Genomic DNA, 13,252 nt, shown 5'->3' on the forward strand with positions numbered 1-13,252 from the left:
AAGGCCACTCTCAGTCTCTCCAGAGATTTACAGCTTTGTTCTCTTGCCTGAAGGATTTTCCCCTACGCTTCTTTCAGAGATGATGGATGCAATGCCAAAGTATTCATTGGTTCATTCTTTGTATTTTGTGCATTTTCAGTCAGTTTTGGACTCCTGCAAAATGCTTGACTGACAGCTCAAAATCTGACAGCTTCTGTTAGGCACTTACAGGATTGAGGTCTTTATACATAAGCACATGAATAGGCGCATTTATTCCAGTGCGAGTACTCATGTGCTTAATCCACACAATATGTACAGATCGGGCAGTGTCACTGCTACCTTCTTCTCCGCATTGCAGCAGTGTGCCTCCACCTTAACTCATACAGACCTCTTTAGGGCACATCAGTCTCCATGCCTATTCAGCCAGATAGTTTCTGGGATTTGAGAATTATTTTGTTTGCATAAAAATGGGATTTTTTCCCCTTAAGAGTTCATTACTTTGCCTCTGGGTCATTAAAGTGCTGACACTGCAATGTTCTTAGCACACTCAAAACTCTGATAAAGCCACGCCACTGCCGGCATAGATTTTTAAGGAAAATTTAAGAAGCAAAGGATTCAAATACTAACATCCCCCAGTGTGCTAGGGCCTCTAGATCTGAAGTTATGGTTCCTAGTTCTAGTAACGATTCAACTCAGCAGTTCTGAAATGTAGCAAGAATCCTGTCCAGCACTGCAGGACTGTCAGTCCCTGTAGAATGACAAAATTAAAGAATAAAATAATGAAAAAAGGCCATGGGGAGTTATACTGCAGCTGGGAAGCCTCATGTTGTGTTTATTCAGAAATGTTCTGCAATCAGGCACCACGCTTTCAGGAGATCTGACAACATGCTCAAGGGGCACTGGTGGACTTGCCTTTTGAGGTTATGGCGTTCTTCAGCCAGATGACAGACAAAGCTTTTCCCTCAAGGATAGTACCATAACCCTCAAGTCCTGAGGGATTTAGACACCAGCCCTCTAAGAAAATCATACAAGTATCAGCCACAGGAGAGGACACTGTCCTACTCCCAGGGCTCACAAGAAGAGTATTCTCAAAGAAAGAAGCCCAGGTTCTCCAAGAGATGCCCATCTTCCACATTTGTGGCTATGCCAGAGGCAGCAGATTTGATGGAACCTCGTCATACAGGAGCCAATCTGGAGTCTGCCCCGGCCTTTGGGAACCACCTGGCTCCTTTCCACTGGGCCCTAGCAACCACTACAGCTAACAAATGGGCATTAGACATCATCCCCTGCAGCTACCCTAGCCCTCTCCTCTTCATAAACGTGTGCCGGTAACCGCCGGCTTCCGATTCAGCAGCAACATGGGCCTGTTTCTCAGTGTGGGGGATTTCTACCAGTAACTGAGTCTATCACAGAACTCTAAACAAGTGTCCATAACCTTCGCTGGCAGTGAAAGAACAGCTCTGACTGTATCTGCGCCATTTGACTTTTCTCTTCACCCCAAAGGCTGTTCAGCACCCTGAACATGCCTTCCAAAGGACTGTTTGTTCCTTGCAGGTTCCTAGCCAGCGCTTCCACTAGGCAACCCTAGACGGTCATCTAGGGCGGCAAGATTTGGGGGCTGCAGTTTGCCGTTCTCAGCAGAAATTCAGCGGTGGGGGGCCCTTCCGCTCCGGGTCTTCAGCGGAAATTCAGCAGCGGGTCCTTCACTCGCTCCGGGACCCGCCGCCAAAGTGCCCTGAAGCCGCGGAGTGGAAGGACCCCCGCGGCCAAATGCTCAGAGGAGGAGCGCTGTCGCCTAGGGTGGCAAAAACCCTGGCGCCACTCCTGGTTCCTAGGTACCCCTGAGGTCTCAACTGCTGTGGTTTCTGAGCACTTCACAATCTCCCGTGCATTTAAATCTTACTACACCTCTGTGAGGTATTGTTATGCTCATTTTACCAATGGCGGGCAGAGGCACAGAGCGACTTGACCAAAGTCACACACGGAGCCTCACAGTGGAGCAGGGAATTGAACCACATCTCCTGAGTTCTAGGCTAGTACCCCAACTGCTAGGCAACCCTTTCTTCCTGACCATTGGCCTTCAGTATAATGACACGTCTTGAATCAATATTTTGCAGGTATAAAAAACCCAGAATGGTTTGACTGATTAAATGAAAACCTAGGATACTCCAGGAGTCCCAGAAGAAGTTCCGGGCATGCTATATGAATAACTGGGCCTGCCCCAGTAAAACTGGGACGTATGGTCACTGTAGGAGAACTGTTGCCTCCCTGCTCATTTATCATCCCCCTCCCTTCCCTGCACGATCCCAAGGGGTTGTGGGTTGGCCCAACAGCCCTGTTCAGCTAGAGAAGTACCATATAAAAGAACGGTCATGGGGAAATAGCCCCAAGGATAACCTCATGGAAATTTCCTTCACCTTAATCCCCTCTAGCTGGAAGGAAGCCCAGGGCCACTGATGATAGTGATATAGACTATAATTGCAGCAGAGCAACCATTTGCCACAAGAGGGCACCATCTCCCAGGAATACTAGAAAACAAAAAGAGAAACTTGATGATGCACATAGCTTCATATAGGGCCAAGCCCTTAGGCTAGGTCTACACTACCCGCCTGAATCGGTGGGTAGAAATCGATCTCTCGGGGATCGAATTATCGCGTCTTGTCGGGACGCGACAATCGATCCCCGAATCGATGCTCTTACTCCACCAGCGGAAGTGGGAGTAAGCGCCGTCGACGGGGAGCCGCGGAGGTCGATTTTGCTGCCGTCCTCACAGCGGGGTAAGTCGGCTCTGATAGGTCGAATTCAGCTACACTATTCGCGTAGCTGAATTTGCGTATATTAAATCAACCCCCCCTCCCCCCCCCCCCCCGTAGTGAAGACCTGCCCTTAAACTCCCACTCATTCTTCACTCATTCCAGACTAAGGTAAACTACTATTGTCTGCAACAGACATGTGTGCACATGGGGGGGGGGGGGGGGGGAAGCTCACTATTTGGCAAATGGTCAAAGAGAAAGAAGGGAGTGGGGAGTGAGCATGTGGCCATGTGGTTGGGGAGTTCTGTGAGCAGGAGCCATTGTGGAGGTATTTTCATAAGGAGTACATGGCTATTGTGACATCACCATACTGTCACTACACAGCACTCCGATTGGCTATGGGCCATTACTAGCTTGTCCAAGTGCAATCTACAGACTGCCCAGGTGTAACACCTGGGGCCCGAAGCCCTTAAGTGGGGAGCTCACTCACTATTGACTCCTGTTGGTGAACACAGACAAAAGCGGCCCAGTCCTGTTTGAGAACTTCAGATAGACGGGGGGTCCCGAGAGGAGGGAGCCCTCTGCTGGCACCTCTTGGTGTGCAAAGGGAAATGAGTGAATGGGCCGGGCCTCATTTGCATTTCAGTTATGTGGCAGTTTGGGTCATTTCTGGTTCAAAAACGTTTTGAGTGTGTGGACAATAAAGTGCTGTTATGCCTGTTTGGAAATGACGGGACATGAGAACTACACCTAATGTGACTGGGATGAGGGGTCTCCCTGACTGAGACGGCAAAGCTGGGTAAGGGGGCCTGGACAAGGTTACTGCAGGAGAAACACTTATCCTTTTTGTGGGGGCCTTTCTGGTGATAAAGATGCTAAAAAAAGATTGTCTCCAATACTGATTCATCTGCAAGGACTCAGCACAGAGACAGTGTTGAGTGAGTAGATAGACTAGCTCAGCTAAGAGGTGAAGCTGAGCTGCTGTGGCGTCTAGGGCGGCAGTGGAGGACACTGAAGTAACTAGGGCTGAAGCCACAGAGAGTAACCGCCTACCTGCGGGATTCCAGTGCACTTCTCCCTCCCCAGCAATCAAAGCTGAAATAATTTCAGCTGGGTCGGGGGTAAATTAGCCAACAGAACAGCACTTCCCTTAGGGGCTGGAAACTGAACTGCCAGAAAGAATCCTTGGACGGGCTTGTCCAAGTTTATTTTGTTGTCCCTTTGTTCAAACCCTTGGACTCAGTGCTTGCGAGTGGAGAAGCCCATCCAGGGTGCCCAGGGCGGTGTCTATAGTTTCCCAGGTTTCTGGGTGCGGGCTCCCGCCAGTGTTGTTTAGGTTTCTGAAAGGAATCCCTAAAAAACTGGACCCAGCCCTTTTTGCTCCCAGCAGTATCTGGCAGAAGTGTTACACGTGTGCTGAGAAATAACCTTGCCATCGTGAAGCGAATTGTGTTGTGTCTTTCCTGCCTAGCAACTGACAATAAGGATTCAATTAAGTATCAGCATTTCTCCTGCGATGACTATAACCTGAAGGGGGTTGCATTAAGACAGCCAAGTTAATGTCAGTGATTAATGGGAAGGAAGACTGGGAAAGGAGGCAAAGAAAGGGAATGTTGGTTTCCTTATCCTCCAAGGACCCGACCCTGCAGAGTTTGCGCACACACTTAACCTGACTCATAAAACGAGCCCTGTTGAAGCTCATGTGAGTAAAGAGAAGCATATGTGTAGCACCGCACTGCCCAAAGCCCCGCCCCCCCGCGAGCACTGCTCCGCCCAACCCCAACGCCCCCTCCGAGCTCCGCGCCGCACCACCCAAATCCCTGGAGCGCCGCCCAACTCCCCCGCCCCCGAGCGCCAGGCCAGGCCGGCCAAACCCCTGCTGAGCGCCTCGCCGGGCTGCCCATACCCCCCACCCCTCCCCGAGCCCAGCCCTGCCCAAACCCCTGGAGCACCACACCGGGCCACCCAAACCTCCGCCCCCCCCACCGGCCCCCCCCTCAGCGCCGCGCCGCCGAAACACCCCCCCCGCGCTGCCCGGCCGAAACAACAACAAAAAAACCCTCGAGCGCCCCCCGCCGAACAACAACAACAAAAACACCGCAAGCGCCCCCTGCCACCCCAACATTGGCCGTCCCTTCTAAGGTGCCGCCCCAAGCACGTGCTTGGTTGGCTGGTGCCTGGAGCCGGCCCTGTTCGCAACATCCCCTTATATTTTGGTGTGATGGCTGTCATCTCGGAGGACACCCCAGGAATTGAACTGTGGCCTTGCAGAGCTAAAAGCTGGAGCTCCAGCTTCTTAGCTGGACTTTTAACAAACGCAAATCCTCTGTGGATCAGGCACAGAGGGGCCTGTACCACACGCTCACAAGTGGGTTACAGTGGGGAGACGGGGTCCTGAGCTAGCAGTGCTCCACCCACATTCCACTATGAAGCAAATTGATCATATTGAGAGCCATCTGGTTAAAGAGCTCATGTATCAGCCACAGGGTTAGTATTGTGCTTTAAGCAATAGGGATCCCTGCCTTTCTCTGTGTCTCCATTAGAATAGCAGGGTTGGAAGGGACCTCAGGAGGTCATCTAGTCCAACCCCCTGCTCAAAGCAGGGCCAATCCACAGACAGATTTTTACCCCAGTTCCCTAAATGGCCCCCACAAGGATTAAACTCACAACGCTGGGTTTAGCAGGCCAATGCTCAAACCACTGAGCTATTCCTCTCCCTTTTGTGGCTTGCTTATGTGACTGACTTGCATCAGTTTCAGAGGACTAGCATAAAGGAGCAGTTGAAAAGGTTTGGTGGGAGGTGCAATCTCTTTGAGTTCGAAGATACTAGTGGAATCCAAAATATCACTATTACTAGGCATAACTTGTGAGTAGGAGGAGTTGTGCTTTCTTCTCCTTTGGTATCATTGACGGTGCGTTTCAGTTTCTAAATCCTATTAATTCCGCAAAGAATGAGCAAAGCAGTAGGTAAGGTTGTTGCTTGCAGCATTACCTGATATCTTCTGTGGGTTCAAACCAATCAACCAAAATATAATTTGTGTTTCTCTGGATTTAGGTTAACCTCGATATTGCCAGTCTGCACCCAGTCAGCCCCTTCGTGATCTACAATAATATCTCATTGTCTGATCCATAATCTGCTTTCCATATATTTCCCCAGGGGAAGGTGTTTGGATCCTTTCCTGTGTGTTATCTGTGTTGTCACTGTGTAAATAACGTGACTGATTTGGGAGGATTATGGATTTGGATATTATTCAGACACATAAGTGTCTCTTCTCTGTCTTTTTGCACATAACAGAATTGATGGATTGCTAGCTGTGGCTACACAGAGAGTGCCAAAGCTTGTAAGAATGGGCTCTCTATAAATCATTGTTTAAATTACAGGAGTGCCAAGAAGGCCCAGAGTGCTAGGCTCTGTATCTACATATAGTAAGAGGCAAACCCTTCCCAAAGAGCTTACAGCTGTTAAAACAGGGAAAGGAAGGGTTATTTTCCTTTTATACTGATGTGGAACTGAAGAATAAAGAGATGAGTGACTGGTCCAAACTCTCATACGGACAGTCCAATGCCTTACCCACAAGGTCAGCCTTTCTCTCTGCTAGTGTCTCTCCCATCCTTATTCCCCTTTCTTCCTGTGTACAATTCTGGTCAATCAGATCTTTTTAATTTGTAGTTTTAGGGGTGTGGTTCTGATGCTGTTGGGTTTATTGTGGTAATGTTTAGGCCACTATTATACAGTAGGGTTACCATATTTCCACAAGCAAAAAAGAGGACACTGGGGGGGAGGAGCCCCGCTCTAGCCCCGCCCCTGCCCCGCCCCCATCCACTCCCTCCCACTTCCCACCCCCTGATTGCCCCCCTCAGAACCCCCCAACCCCCCCCGCTCCTTGTCCCCTGACTGCCCCCTCCTAGGACCCCTGCCACTAACTGCCTCCTGACTGCCCCGACCCTTATCCACACCCCCATCCCATATTCACACCCCCACCCCCAGACAGACCCCCAGGGACTCCCATGCCCTATCCAACTGCTCCCCTCCCCTTGACAGGACCCCCAGAACTCCTGACGAATCCAACCACCTCTGCTCCCTGTCCCTGACTGTCCCAACCCCTCTCCACACCCCTGCCCCCCTAACAGCCCCCCCAGAACCCCAGACCCATCTAACCCCCCCTGCTCCCTGTCCCTGACTGTCCCAACCCCTCTCCACACCCCGCCCCCCTGACAGCCCCCACAGAATCCCAGACCCATCTAACCCCCCCTGCTCCCTGTCCCTGACTGTCCCAACCCCTCTCCACACCCCTGCCCCCCGACAGCTCCCCCCCAAACTCCCGACCCATCCAACCCCCCCTCCCTGTCCCCTGACCAGGACCGGCTTTAAAGAGCCCAGGAATCGGGCTGCACTCCGGCCAGCATTGCGGGGCTTGGGGCCGGGCTGGAGGTGCTCGGCCGGGGCTGGGCCGGCGCACTCGTCCGGAACCAGGGCCGGCGCTGCTGGGGCCTGAGCCGGGCTGGGGCTTGAGCCGGGCTGGGCCGGCGCTGCTGGGGCCCGAGCCGAGCCGGGCCAGGGCTGCTCGACCAGAACTGGGGTCGCCGCCCTGGGGCCGGAACTGGGGCCAGAGCTGCTGGGGCCCGAGCTGGGCCAGAGCCGCTGGGGCCGCTGGGCGCCGCTCAGCCCGGGCTGAAGGGAGCCGCTCGGCCAGGGCCGCACCTCCCCGGAGCTCTCCTCCTCGCGCCCCGCCCCAGCTTATCTGCTGCTGCCTCCCACCTGCCCCTGCTTCTTTTCAGACTTCCCGCGAAGATCTGATTGGCGGGAAGCAGGGGAGGGGGAGGAGCAGGTGGGCGGAACGTTCAGGGGAGTGGAGTTGGGGGAAGACAGCTGCGGGGCCGGACAGCGTGGTAAGGCTGCAGGGGATGGGGGGAGCCGGGAAGGGGCTTTGGGTGCCCAGCGGCGCTTGGCCGCCGCTTTTCTGTCTATAAATAGTCGACTGGGGGGAAATCCCGGACATTTTTAGATTTTTAAAAATCCCCCCCGGACAGCTATTTATAGACCGAAAAGCCGGACATGTCCAGGAAAATCCGGACATCTGGTAGCCCTATTATACAGCGCCCCATAGAGTATTCATGAATATGGGCCACCGTGGACATACATACTGGGGGCCTAGCACAGTTGGAAGTGGTGAAACTCGGTCTCCCCAGTCTAAACCTGGAGCTCTGCATGGAGGGGACTTCACTGGGGTGTGAGAGCAAGCACCCACCCACTCTCAGTGGCACAGTCCCCAGATGGCTGTACGGAGGTAGGTAAAACAGCTTGAAGCAATTTCAGCTCCCTTTCAGTCCCCTCCACAGTGGAATCACTCAGCCCAGGTGTACCAGAGCAGAGGGAAAACCGGGGAACAGCACAGACACCGTTCAATACTGACTCTGAGCAAAGACTGCTCCCTACTGAACCACCAGTGCCACTACCCTGCAGGCCCCCAGACAATTCCTGACTTGGACAAGGACCTGTGTAGCTTCGAAAAGCTGAAAAGGGTCTAGCTTGCTGGGCTAATGGCTGTGCAGTCCAAACAGCAGCCTGTAGCACTAGCTATTGGGAGGTTTATGCATGAACTCACACGTCATCTTTAATACGCTCTGAAGGGGCTCGTCTGTTCCTTACCAGATCACCGTTTTGGTTCCCTAGATTGTAAAAAGTTTGTCTTCCGATGCTGGGCCAAATTCTGCTTTCAGTTATACTGATGTAAATCTGGAATCTTTCCATCGATGCCAGTGGCGTTAGTCCAGATTTACCCTAGCAACATTTGGAACAGAATTTGGCCTTCTGCTTAAAACCGGGGGGACTTTTATTGTTCACTGTCTAAATGCCTTGGAGGATCATAAACCAGTTTGCGGCTATTTTCCTTTACAAACCAAACCCATTACAAACATTGGCTCAAATCTCCTGTGAGTTCTCACTCAATCAGCAGCCTCCGCATGCAAGTGAAAGCAATAAAATATAATTGAAGAGCTGCCACTTTTCTAATTAAAACTCAACCCAAAAGGGCTTTGCCACAGAGGTGTTTCAAACACCTGTGGCAAAAATGAATCCATTAAAACAAAATCCCCCTTTGCTTCTCTCCTCCCTGCCCTGAAATAGATAAATAAAATAAGCGGCAGCAGACGTTAATAAAACTCACAAGTATTTTGGGACTGCCGCTGCTTTGCATATTTAGTACGTAACATGCTGATTTGAAAGATCTAGGTTTACGGAAGAAGAAACTGAGTGTAAAGAACTATTGACCAACTTAAAAAATAAACCAGAAAAGGTTTGCTGGACGCCAGCATCAACAGGAAGCCTGAGGTGTGTTGACAGGCCTGGATCCTGCTGTTGATTTCCAGGAAGGCAGCTGGCAAACATAATTGAAAATGACGTTCCTGCTTGCTGCATTACGGGTTGGCATTGGTAACCAATTCAACTTGGAGCAGCTGCCTACGGTGGATTGGTGGTGTTTATATAGAAAATAAGTTTTCGACTAGTAGATACAAGAGCAAAGAGCAAAGGGCAGAGGGAAAAGCTGTAGGCAGGGTGTACAGGGCTTTTCCAAATTACTACTATGGGCTGGTGCAAAGAGTGCAAATTACACCTCTCCCAAAGCCAGCAGGGCTGATGCATCTACTGTAGGTACCCTCCGTGTAATATCTCTGCATCTCACAGTCTTTAATGTAGCCATCCTCCCAGCACCCCTGTGAGGTAGGGCAGTGCTAATATTCTCATTTTACAGATGGAGGTCAGAGTCACAGAGAGACTACGGACCAGATCCTGAAAGGTATTTAGGTGCCTACTTCCCATTGGCTCACCCACTTTCCAGACCATTCCCTCTGGCACTGCAGTAGGGCGAAATGTAGGACTGAAGCTGCAATGGTGTAGCCATGATTTACACTACAGCAGTGTGATCGGAGCCAGTGCAGCTTGCCCTGGTTTGAAACGAAGGTAAACGACACTGGTGAAGACCAGCGTACACGTGTATAAATTGTGCCTGAACTTGGGGTTTCCATTAGTGCAAGGACAACAGTGACTGAAACATAGATACGATCAGACAATGGTACTGAAAGCAGCTACGTTGGCACATTTCATTGAAGATTCAATTAAGTCACAAAGATTTCTAATAGTGTCTCTTATTGCACCATCAAAGGCCAATGGGACTTGAGTGGTGCATAGATCTGCTGTAGACCAATTTCCCCCAGAGCATGTAAATTATCTTCATCACGGGTGTAAAGATGTGACATACCAGGATACAATTCAGACTAATAAGTAGCTGTGTCACCTCTACCATCTAACCTGGGGGTTACAAACAGCCTCCAGCGTGCAAGTCACTCTCAGCTATGTCTGGGTATGTGCTGAAGCCAATCAGCAACACCTTGGCTCTTATCAGCCTTGGTTATCCTTCAGGATGACCCCAATACACTCCCAGTCTTATATTTTCCCCCCAGAAATGTATGTCCTGTACTGCCCAGCCCGCTCCTGGACAATACAAGCTTACATAAAGTCCATTCTTTCTTTAATAGAAATAATATGCACACAACTTGCCATCCCAAATGGAGTTTCCCAAACACTTCAACTTAAACACGTTGGATTAGATAAAACAAGTTTATTAACTACAAAGAGATAGACTTTTTAAGTGAGTGCAAGTAATGAGGTATAAAAGTCAGAAATGGTTTGTAGAAAATAAAGTTAAAATGTTACTGGGACCTAATTTAACAAACTCAGATTCAAATAAGTTTCTCACCATGTGCTTTCAGCAGTCAGGACTCCTCCCAGAGTTCAACAAATGCTTCCTTTGTCACTTCTGGTGCTTTGATTGCAATGGACAGGGGTGGAGTGTGTCTTGGTCTTTGCCCCTCCTTTTTTATAGTTTCAGTTCCCCTTTTGAAAAACATTTCCTGCTAGGTACCAGGAGACAAAAGGTCTACAGGGAACGATGTTCCCTGCTTCTTTTTTCTCACCTATTTTAGCTTCCTTTGTCTCCCCTTTCTGCTTGATGACTCTGTTTACTGCTTACATGCAAATTAAGCGGATCACACATTGCTTTGTTGGAGACAGACCTGTTTGCCAATCACAGTTTGGAACATGAGTTAATAACACCTTACAGTGGAATCTTATAATTTCACATACAATGTTGCCACACATGTTTTATCAGGGCAATATTGCCAAGCAAATTATGAGTTTTCAGTTGATACCTTTCAAGACATACTGTGTACAAAGATTATTACAACAGTGTGAAGGGTGTGGGGGGTACAGTCTGTCACAAAAGAGCAATCAGCCTTTGAAGCAAGCCAAAAGGGATGAACTTGAATTGAGGATTATGTCATTCTTCTCCTTTTGGTCATAAGACTGCACCATCCTTTCCACTCACTGAGCTAATGGCTTTAATTTACCCCTCAGACCAATCTACGTTCCTGCATAAAAATAATCATCTTTTCCAAAGGGAGGAGTGTAGGACATCTGCATCTTAGGCCTCTTTGTTCATTTCTTTGTCTTCCTTTACTCTTTTTTCTCTTGGATTCCTTACTTTGGCATTGGTCATTTTTGGGTTCTCAGTGATATCACATCTCCTCTCTGGGCCTCTGATTCCCTTCCTACCATTTGTCTGTCTTGTCTGTTCAGACTACAAGCTCTTTGGGACAGGAACTGCTCTTATGGCTTGTCTACATGAGGAAATTAATTGGAATAGCTATTGCAGAATATTCTGGAATAGCTCCCCATGTGGACACTTTTATGCTGGAGTAACCTATTGCTACTCCTATTGACCTTTAAATTCACTGCCTACCTTATTCTGAAATAACTTTCCCATATAAACCTGATCTTACTCTGTATGGTATCTAGCACCATGGTCTTCCTGATCTTGGTTGGCATCGATATTTCAGGTGCGCCTGTCGTACAAACAACAGTATAATTTACAAGACAATGTGTTTCTTAGTTCCATTTATGAAGCCCCTGGGCCCAATTTTTTTATACGTGGGCAGGTAAATCAGAGGGCTCAGGAACCTCATTTAGACATTCAGGCATTCAGCCACCCATTTTAGACTTCGTTTCAAACCAGAGCTCAATAACTGATTAGCAATAGTCTGGTTATCTCACACCATCTGACCACTGAGCCATAAGAACTAGAGAGAGTCCCACAATAGGGTAAGCTGGGACCCATAAAACTGTCCAGGGTGGGCCAGCTGAAAGGGATGGTGTTCTGAAAGTGCCCTAGAGGCAGCCAACAAGTGACTCCATCTGTAAGTTCTAAGTCAAGAAGACACTTTTACCACCCCAGTCATGACTGAACCTTGGGGCTGAGGAATAAATCCGATCTCTTCTTAGGACGTTGGTGTTGGCGCCTTGAGGATGGGATGCAGGGCATGACAGGAGGTGAGTTGAGGAGTCTGTTTTGCCAGGGATCTTCCTGTTCTTCCCCCCCACACCCTTTTGTAGGGCAAGGTGACTGTAGGAGCCTTTGGAGGATACCCTAGATACTGGCCTGAAGTTGCAACGACAGCCAGTCACTGCATCGCTAAGTGGGGCGTTTTCCACCACTGCCGTGTGCGTTTACCCAGCCCAGGCCAGTCGCTTGGCCTGTTTGGTGGTAAGAGCAGATCCACAGCAGTGATCATGTTGTAGGCCCGTCACTTTGACTTCACTTAGGGCTAACATGCACTTTCTGCTGTTTCTCTTTGTGCAAGAAGCTGCTGTACTTACAACATAACTTACCTGAAGTTTAGCCTGGACTGGGACCACCACGACATCTAGCCATCAAGCGACCACTGTGATAACGGTATTATCACAAAATCATGTGCCGGCCAATTAGCATGAATTTCACATGCGTTCCTTTTGGGATTCAGTGTCTCTTGTGAGCTACTCAGACAGCACAGCCAATTGTTGCTATGGGCCCTTTCAGTAGCTCCTTTGCCTTCCAGTAATGGGAGAGAATAACTAAGAGGAAACGGTGGCATGTCATGGGATAGTCCAGTATCTAAGACTTACAATGACACATTGAACAGCTTTCCATCAGTGGCTGCTGAGCAAACTTGTGACTGCTGCGTACCCAAGACAAGTATTGCTTGCAGGCAAATCTCAGCGCAGATTAGTCTTCTTAGAAGATAGTGCTACAAAATGTTTTATTGTACTCCATGTGCATGTAACACTACCCTATTTAGTTTGGGGCAGGGAAGGAGGGTTGCTGGCTGATACTTCTAAAGATGCCCTGGGGGCTGAGTGGTCTGCAGCAACCAGAAGAGAGTCCAGAACCTCTTGATCTGAAGCATAAATAAAACTTTAGTCATAGTGTAGCCACTAGAGGGGGACAAAGAGCTATACAGAATTAATGGAGGTTACATACAGGATACAGAACTAATGGCAAAGCTACTAACAACCCAGGAGTTTGCAAATCCGATTATACACTGCAATGTAATATTTTACCAGGACAAGAGGGGTTGAGAGGAAAGTATACATAAGTCTGCAATGAGATGTGGCAGTGAAAATAGCCAATGCACTTGGGGAGAGACTT

The sequence above is a fragment of the Malaclemys terrapin genome, chromosome 13, assembly GCF_027887155.1.
Source record: "Malaclemys terrapin pileata isolate rMalTer1 chromosome 13, rMalTer1.hap1, whole genome shotgun sequence".
NCBI lineage: Eukaryota > Metazoa > Chordata > Testudines > Emydidae > Malaclemys > Malaclemys terrapin.